Below are 9,261 nucleotides of genomic sequence, written 5' to 3' on the forward strand. Positions count from 1 at the left end.
AATGACTGTTATTCAAAAGTCTGTGCCTTTAGAGCTCAGGAAGCCATTCTGCTGACCAGTTGGCATTGCCCATAAAAACACCACAATGGACACCAGGAAGATCCTCACTCAGGCCAGATTCCTGCAGAAAAACACAGGACATTTGCTCCTCCCAGCCACCTGGATCAGATCCTAAGCTGCTTATGGTGGGGTAGGAGCTACCATAGTGGCTGATAAAATAGGATCAAGTGGAAAGTTCTAGATGTGGGAGGGGTCGGAGGCTTTGTGACTTGATGTGAAGGTAGGCTCGTCTGAGTGGTGATTTCTACTGTTGTGACATCACTCACTCCATATGCCGCGAAGTTAGCAATGTTACCAGATTTTCCCAGTGAACAAGATAATTAAAAGATAGGCCATGGACACTTGCCTCCTTTCAGAACAGAAAGCAATGCTGTGAAAAGGAAAGACTTGCCTCAGTCACTTGCAGCCAACAGCAGAGCTGGGGACAAACTCAGGGCTCACAGAGTCCCAACCCCAGGTGTTTGCTTTAAAAGCCAGCATTCTCTTGGTAGCACAAGTAAGCACTAAGTTTGAGTGGACTTTATTAAGGATAAAAGAAAAAATATTAACTAAAAAATTTGCATTTTTTAAAAAAAAATTTGCTTTTTTTAAAAAAAATTGCATTTAAAAAAAAAAAAATGCCAGACATTGTTTCTGATGTCTGTAATCTAGCTCTTGGGAGGCTGAGGCAGGAGAATTGCTGCAAGTTTGAGGTAGCCTGAGCTATAAGGACAGTTCTAAGCTTGCCTGAGCTACAGAGTCTAAAATGTTGTGTCCAAAATAAATAAGTAAAATGTAAGGACTTGTTTTCCAGCTCAGTCTTGATGCTCTAAATTCAATAATCTAGAGAAAAAGAGACAATGACCACTGGGCACCACAGACTGAGAGACCAAACCAATTCCATCCTGGGTTCAGACTTTATCTTAAGAACCTAACCTAAAGTTGAACTTGAGTTAAACATCAGGCCTATACTGGTCTCCAGGTCACTCCCTAGCAACCATCAATCAGGAAGAAAGCAGAAGTTACATTGTACCTAGAGATGTTTACTTATGAAAATTTAAGATTTGGATCCCAACACCAGCCAATCATTTTAAAGGGCAACAAATTCCATGATAGACCCCCAATGAGATGTGTGCCAAGCTAGATGCCCCCTTGCTTGTTTACTTGTCTCTATAAAAGCCTGCTTGAAACTGGCTCCGAGCTTCACCCTCCTGTCCTGCTGTGTCAGTGACAACTCTGCAGCTTGAGCTCAAGTTTGGATGAAGACCCTTGTGCAGTTGCATCTGAATCGGCTCCTTGGTGGTCTTTTGGGGTTCATGGTATGGGCACAGCGGGACCATGACTTGTGTGACACCACTCCAGTCTTCATTGAGTGGACACTCCCATATCAGTTCTCCAAAAAAAAGTCAATACTATCTACTACCACCCTCATGAAACTCTCCTCTGACTGCTCTCCAGGCCCTCAATAGCTACTTTTTTCCTCCCAGCATCTACTTGTCCTTAGAGGGCTTTCACTGTGGCACAGGAGCAAAGACAATGGTTTATAATCCAATTGCAGCTGTTTCCTGCAGCAAATGACTACCCTCACTTGACTCTACCCTCATCTCTAGCCTGAAAAACAAAGTATTCTCTCCCCAACACAGCAATCCAAAAACGAGGGGTCAGCTGGTGTAAAAACTTATAACACTAGCCAGGTGTGGTGGCTCAAAGTTTTAATCCCCAGAAATTGGAAGGCAGAGGCAGGGCAGATCTCTGTGGGTTCTGTGGGAACTCAGCCTGAGTGAGTTCCAGGAGAGCCAGTGATACATAGTAAGATCTTGTCTCCAAAATAAATAAACAAAGAAAGACTTAATGCTCCCCTCAGCACAGAGGAAAAAGTCTCCCTAACCTGTTTTATGCTTCCTGTCATCCCATTAGCATTTGTGGTAGGGCTCCCTAGAACATTCTCCCAGCACAGACTAGAGGTCTAGTCACAATATTTGATCAACATAATTTCTCCCAAGCACAAGAAAAAAATCAAGGTAAAAGATTTTGGAGGAGGCAGAGTAAAGCACCCACAAGAAAGAACATGAGCAGATTATCAAGATACATAATGCAGAGATGAGAAACCAGACTTCAAAGCAAACAGCACTGGGACTGGCCCATGGTGGTACCATTGTAGGGAGAGGTCTGTGAGCAGGCTGGTCCTTGCAGCCTGAACCCCTACCTGGGAACACACAGTCTTAGCCAGTAGGTGAGCTATGGTGAAACAGGACTGAAATCACAGCATCTTTATGGCCATCCTATAGGGATCAGTGGACCCTGCTCTCCTCCTGGCCTCAGGATATCTACAGGGCCCGCTCTACCATGGGTCTGCTGTGGCCACCTCTATCAGCATAGCATTTGTGTTTACAGGCCAGACCTCATCTCCACTCCCCAGCTGCAGAAGCATGCTGTACTGGTGACACCCATGGGGGAGCGAGGCGATTAAGCTCCTGTTTTTGTTTTTACAATGCAAAATTTGTCAACTTGGCACAGTTGACAGGCTGTTTCTATGTCACTGCACTGGTTCTTTTAATTGCTTTCACTGCGTGTGAGCATCTTCACAGCACCACACACACACACTCCCACTCTATGTATGTGTGCGTGTTTTCAGAAAAGGTTTTTTTTCTGCCAACTTTGACAAAAATGACAGTGAATCTAGATAATAGCCTGTCCCCTGGACTGGCTGCCCTTCCCCCCAACCTGTGAGTGACACTGTATCTGGAAGATGGACACCCCTCTGAGAGTGAGAAAATGGGAATTCTGGTCCACATTCTTCCCCTAACATAAAAGTAACAGCAGCCAAGTGAAACCCAGCCCAGCCGCACTGCAGCTGTTGAAAGGGGCTTTCCCGTTGGTTTCAATGATACTGTCTAAGTCAGCAACAGAAAGTGCCAGGCCTGTCCAGAACATAGAGAAGAGAGACCAAACACCCATTTTTCAAAAGGCCACTCTTGTCTGACTGCCTACCTACCTATTAAATGCTGCAGCAGCCACAGTATCATGTGGATATTAGAGTTTACCCTTGGTCTAGATGATGAAAAGGTAGGTAATGGTACCTCCTTCCTTCTTCACATCCAAACAGGTAGCCTTCCCTCTATGAGCTACAGCGTGTGACAGATGTCATTCATGCTTAGTGAATCCAATGTCAAGAGGCTGTGGCTAGCAGTCCCAGGCAATAAACAAAAGGAAGAAGAGGACCTAGCTATACACATGGCCAAGTACACTGAGGCATGGTGACCAAAAAAAAAAAACTGACCATCAGATTTCCAGTTGTGGATAACATCACCTAAGCAGACAGTGGGTCATGTTGGGCCCTGGAGAAAACTAAAGTGGTGAGAGAAATGAGAGAAAGAACCAAAGTTCTTGTGAGCATACTGAGATGCCTGATAACCCAGTCTTAGCCCTCCAGCTCCAGGACTTCTCTGTAGATAAGGTACCACGCTGTGCTTACTGTTGAAGGCATCTGAGTTTTCTGTTTAAGAGTAAACCAACATGAATAAGTTCCCTAATGAATACATTAAACAAACAGAAATTTTAACCCTGGAGGAGGATGTCTCTGGGGAGCTTTGACTTCAGTGTTGACCACCAGCCACTGGACGTTCACACATTTGCATGTAAGATGCTGGGAATGTATAAGCCCAGTATTTGTTTCAGTGCACATCACAGCTGAGGCACGGGTACTTCGAGGACAGGGGACACAAGACATCAAGAGCAGAAGCAAAAGGCTGAGCATGCATCACGATAAGGTGGGTACTCTCAAAGGACGGTCTATGAAATATTGCAGACCAGAGGAGACTGACTGTGTGTGACAACTAAAAGTAGTGTGGTCACCTGGCTGGGCCCTTCAGCAGAAAGGGACCATGAGTGGCAAGTTGATGAACTGCTCACCAAGTGTACTAGTGCACCAGTCACCCTCTTATCATGGACCATATAGCACAGCAAAGTACAACACAGGCAGGGGAGGTCTACCACCATGTGGAATTAAAATTAGGGTCCTGGTCGAAAAGGAAAGGCCCATTGTCTTCTCTCTGTGAACTCATTAGGCTTCAGCTGCTTAACAACACGATGTGGGAAAACATAAAAACAAGAAATAACGGCCTCTCTGTGCCCCTGAAATTAGCACCATAAACATCAACTCTAAAACTGAGCAATGCTTACTTTTGCATGGATGACACTATCATTTCAAAACACTCGAACCTAGGGTAGCTACAAGAAATTATTTTTATTTGATAGACTCTTTCACCCCCCTCTCATCACCAAGCTGTGACTGGCACTGTCCCTCCCTCCAGAAGGACCCATCTCCCTGGATGGCAAAAATCTGATAGAGGAATCTGAAAGAAACAGGTGTGAGGGAGCACCTAAATGAAATTGACAAATCATATCTCCTGCCCCTGCTCTTTCTCTGGACTTGTTTGTTCCTAAGAGCCTGTCAAGTATGTAACCTTCACATGTATCCTAGCACTAGTCAGAGCCAACCCCAGATGGAGGGACTCATTAATTCACTCAACAAACATTTATTGAACACTATTCTGGGATATCTGAAGATGTAAGATTAATCAGAACCTGCAGGATCCAGGGATCCTGAATTCTGGGTATAATCTCAATTTCTTCCTCACTGATCTCCAAATCTTATAATACCTACTGAGAGCATAAACATATGTTTGCTGTTGTTGTTGAATATGAACTGTATCCTAAAGTTTCATGTGTTAAAGTTATAGCCCTCACAGAAATATTCAAAGGTAGGGCCTTGGGGAAAAATTAGATAATGGGGTGCTACCCTCATCATTGAATTGACTCATGGAGGCATTCAAAGCTAACTCAGCTGTTAGAAGGTAAAGCTTAGTTGGAGGAAGTCACTGGAGGCATGCCACTGAAGGATGATTGTCCCTTTCACAGCTATCATGAGTTAAGCAGCTTTGTCTGCCACACCCTTCTGTAGTGATGGGTTTCATCACCACAGGTCTCTGAACAATGTGCCCAAATGACGATAAAGTGAAACCTCTCCGATCATAAACTAAAATGAATTTTTCCTCATCTTAAATAACTTCTTTCAAGGATTTTGTCACAGCAATTAAAAGCTAACATCAATAAAAAGAAATTATTTGTTCTTACTTATAATCCACCATCATCACACAACATCAGGCCATACCAACTGCCAAAGGCCCAGGTAGGCCACCTGCCTATGGACTTCCCCCACTGTCTCAGTGCTGTCCCCCACAATACTGTTCCTGATCCCTTATTCCTTCTTATTGCCATGTCCCAGCCCCCAACTTGGATGTACATCCTACTCAACCAGGGACTACTCAGGCTGACAGAAGTCCAAGTAGGCCTCCTGCCCGCAGACCTCTCCAACTCTTTCAGTGCTCCCTCACCCTATCTCCAGTCCTCTCTCCCTTCCTCATGGCCGTGTCCCAGCCCCCAATCTGAACAGACATGGCCTGCTTGACTGAAGGCCACCCTAGCCACCAGAAGTCCAGATCTGAAGTCAGATGAAGACCACCAGTTCAACTACAAACCACACCAGCAAGAAGATCAGAGAGAAATCAGAAACCAAAAACACACACAAACACAAACCTATCCAACAATGATAAACTCAGAAATTAGTGCCAAGACCTATAGTCACCCAAAAACAGCTAACTAGATGCCAGTATAATAGCATAATCAGCAACAGGCAAGGCAATATGCCACCACCAGAGCCCAGCTCTCCTACTACAGCAAACCCAGAATATTCCAACACAGCTTAAGCAAAAAGAGCCTTAAAACCATTATGAAGATGTTAGAGGTCCTTAAAGAGAGAATGAATAAATCTTTTAAAGAAATTAAGGAAAAGACAAACAAACAAACAAAAAAACGGAGGAGATGAATAAACCCCTTAAAGAAAGCAAGGAAATAAAACAAATAAACAGTTGAAGGAAATGAATACAAATTGAAAATAAAAATAGAAGCAATAAAGAAACAATCTGAAGGAATTATGAAAATGGAAAATCTAGGTAAACAAACAGGAGCTACAAATGCAAGCGTCACTAACAGAATACAAGAGATGGAAGAGAGAATCCGAGCTGTTAGAAATACAACAGAATATATCAGTCAAAAGATGTGAAAATTGTCTGACACAAAACATCCAGGAAATCTGGGACACTATGGGGAAAAAACTTAAGAATACTAGGAATAGAAGAAGGTAAAGAATCCTAGCTCAAAAGCATAAAAAATATTTTCAACAAAATCATAGAAGAAAATTTTCCTTAGCTAAAGAAGGAGATGCTTATAAAGATAAAAGAAGCATAGAGAAAACCAAATAGGTTGGGCCAGAAAAGAAAGTACCCTCACTACATAATAATAGAAACATTAACCTACAAAACCAGGAAATAATATTAAAAGCTGCAGCAGGAAAAGGCCAAGAAGTATATTAAAGGCAGTCCTATTAGAAATATACCCAACTTCTCAATGGAGAATCTAAAAGCCAGAAGAGCCTAGACAAATGTAATGCAAACTCTTAAGAGATCATGGATGCCAGCCCAGACCACTATATCCAGCAAAATTTTCAAGTACCATAGATGGAGAAAACAAGATATTCTATGATAAAGTCAAACTTAAACAACATCTACCTACAAATCCAACTCTACAGAAGGTACTAGCCGAAAAACTTGAATCTAATGAGGTTAACTACACCCAAAATATATATGAATAAATAATCTCACACTAAAACTAATTTTAAAAAGGGAAGCACACACATGCAGAAACACACACATACACACACATTAACAACAACAAAATATCAGGAATTAACAATAATTGGCCATTAATGTCTCTCAATATTAATGGATTCAATTCCTGAGTAAAAAGACACAGACTAACAGAATGTGTGTGAAAACAGAATTCATCCTTCGGATGCATACAAGAAACACATCTCAACATGAAAGATAGAATTACCTTAGAGAAAAGAGTTGGAAAAAATTTCCAAGCAAAGGGACCTAAGAAACAAACTAATATAATCATTCTAATATCTAACAAAATAGACTGCAGATGAAAATTAATCAAAAAAAAAAGATAGGGGAGAATACTTCATACTTTCCTTATAAAAGGAAAAATCCACCAAGATAATGTTTCAATTCTTAACATCTATGCTCTAAACTCAAGGTCACCCACATTTGTAAAGAAAACACTACTAAAGCTTAAATCACACTTTGACTCTAACACATTGACAGTGGGAGGCTTCAAAACTCTACACTCACCAATAGGCAGTTCATCCAGACAAAAACTCAACAGAGAAATGCTAGAGCTAAGAGATATTATGACTCAAATGGACATAACAAATATCTACAAATCATTTCACCTAAATACACACAACAAAAAAGTACACCTTCTCAACACCTCATGGAACATTCTCAAAAATTGATCACATACTTACTCATAATACAGTCTCAACAGATACAAGAAAATTTTAATAATTCCCTGCATCATATCAGACCACCACAGATTAAAGCTGGATTTCAACAAGAACAGGAAACTTCAAAGTCATGGAAACTGAACAACTCTCTACTGAATGACTACTGGTCAAGGCCAAAATAAACTAAAGGCTTCCTAGAACTCAATGAAAATGAAACCAAAATTTACCCAAATTTATGGGAGACAATGTAAGTGGTGCTAAGGGAAAAGTTTATAGCACATGGTGCCTTCCTAAAGAAATTGGAGAGATCTTACACTAGCAACTTGACAGCATACTTGAAAGCTAAAACAAAAAGAAACAAACATATCCAAGATGAATAGATGACAGGAAATAAACTGAAGGCTGAAATCAATAAAATGAAACAAAGAGAGCAATACAAAGCATAAAAGAAACAAAGAGCTAGTTCTTTGAGAAAAATCAACAAATCAGCAAGGTAGACAAACACTTATCCAAATTCACTAAAAGACAAAAAAATCAGAGACTATCCAAATTAACAAAATCGGAAATGAAAAAGGAGATGTAACAACAGACACAGAAGAAATTCAAAGAAACATTAGGTCATATTTCAAAAACTTGTACTTCATGAAATTGGAAAATTAAAAAAAAAATGGATAATTTTCTCAATAGAACCCGTTTACCAAAGTTAAACGGGTTCTATTGAGAAAAATGCAATTTAAATAGTCATATAACTCCTAAGGAAATAGAAGCAGTCATTAAAAGTCTCCCAACCAGAAAAAGCCCAGAATTCTACCAGGCTTTCAAAGAAGAACTAGTGCCAATACTCAGGCCCAGAAGTAAATCCACATACCTATGGACACTGGTTGGTTGGTTGGTTGGTTGGTTGGTTGGTTGGTTGGTTTATAAAGAATTCAGAAATATACAATGTAAAACAGAAAACATCTTCAACAAATGGTGCAGGTCTAACTGGATTCTGCATGTAAAGGAATGCAAATAGATCCATATCTATCGCTCTGCACAAAACTCAAGCCCAAGTGCATCAAAGACCTCAATATAAAACCTGATAGACTCAATCTAATAAAGAGAAAGTGGGGAATAGTCTAGAACTCATTGGCAGAGGAGACCAATAGCTCAGATACTGATCAACAACTAATAAGTGAGACTTTGTGAAACTGAAAAGCTTCCGTAAAGCAAATGACGCCATCAATAGGACAAAGTGGCACCACACAGAATGGAAAAAGAGTTTCACCAACTCTACGTCCAATAGAGAGCTAATATCCAAAATATATAATGAACTCAAGAAATAACACACCAACAAACCATATAATTCATGGTTTATAACTGAGAAACAGTTAAAGAAATGTTTAACATCCTTAGCCATCAGGGAAACGCAAACCAAAATGACTTTGAGATTCCATGTTACCTCTGTCAGAATGACTAAGATCAAAAACACAAGTAACAGCTCATGCTAGCGAGCAAGGGGAATATTCCTTCCTGTTCCCCCCACTCCCCCCCCACACACACACACTTCATTCCTGACTCCTCGAGCTTCCCAACGGGGCCCTGGGTGTCCAGGAGTTTGGGAACCCCTGCCTCCTCAGCCTCAGCCCGCCTTGTTTCTTACTGGGGCTGCAGCCACTATCTTAGGCTACATTCATGGAACTACATGCATAGATCACCCTGGGAAAAGGAATTAGATTTTTGTGAGTGGGCTGGGGGTGGGTGGTGATGAAAATAAAAAGGATCAGATGGGGGTCTAGGGGGAGATGGCCAGAACTGGAAAGCACTGGAGA

Source organism: Arvicanthis niloticus, chromosome 18, assembly GCF_011762505.2.
Source record: "Arvicanthis niloticus isolate mArvNil1 chromosome 18, mArvNil1.pat.X, whole genome shotgun sequence".
NCBI lineage: Eukaryota > Metazoa > Chordata > Mammalia > Rodentia > Muridae > Arvicanthis > Arvicanthis niloticus.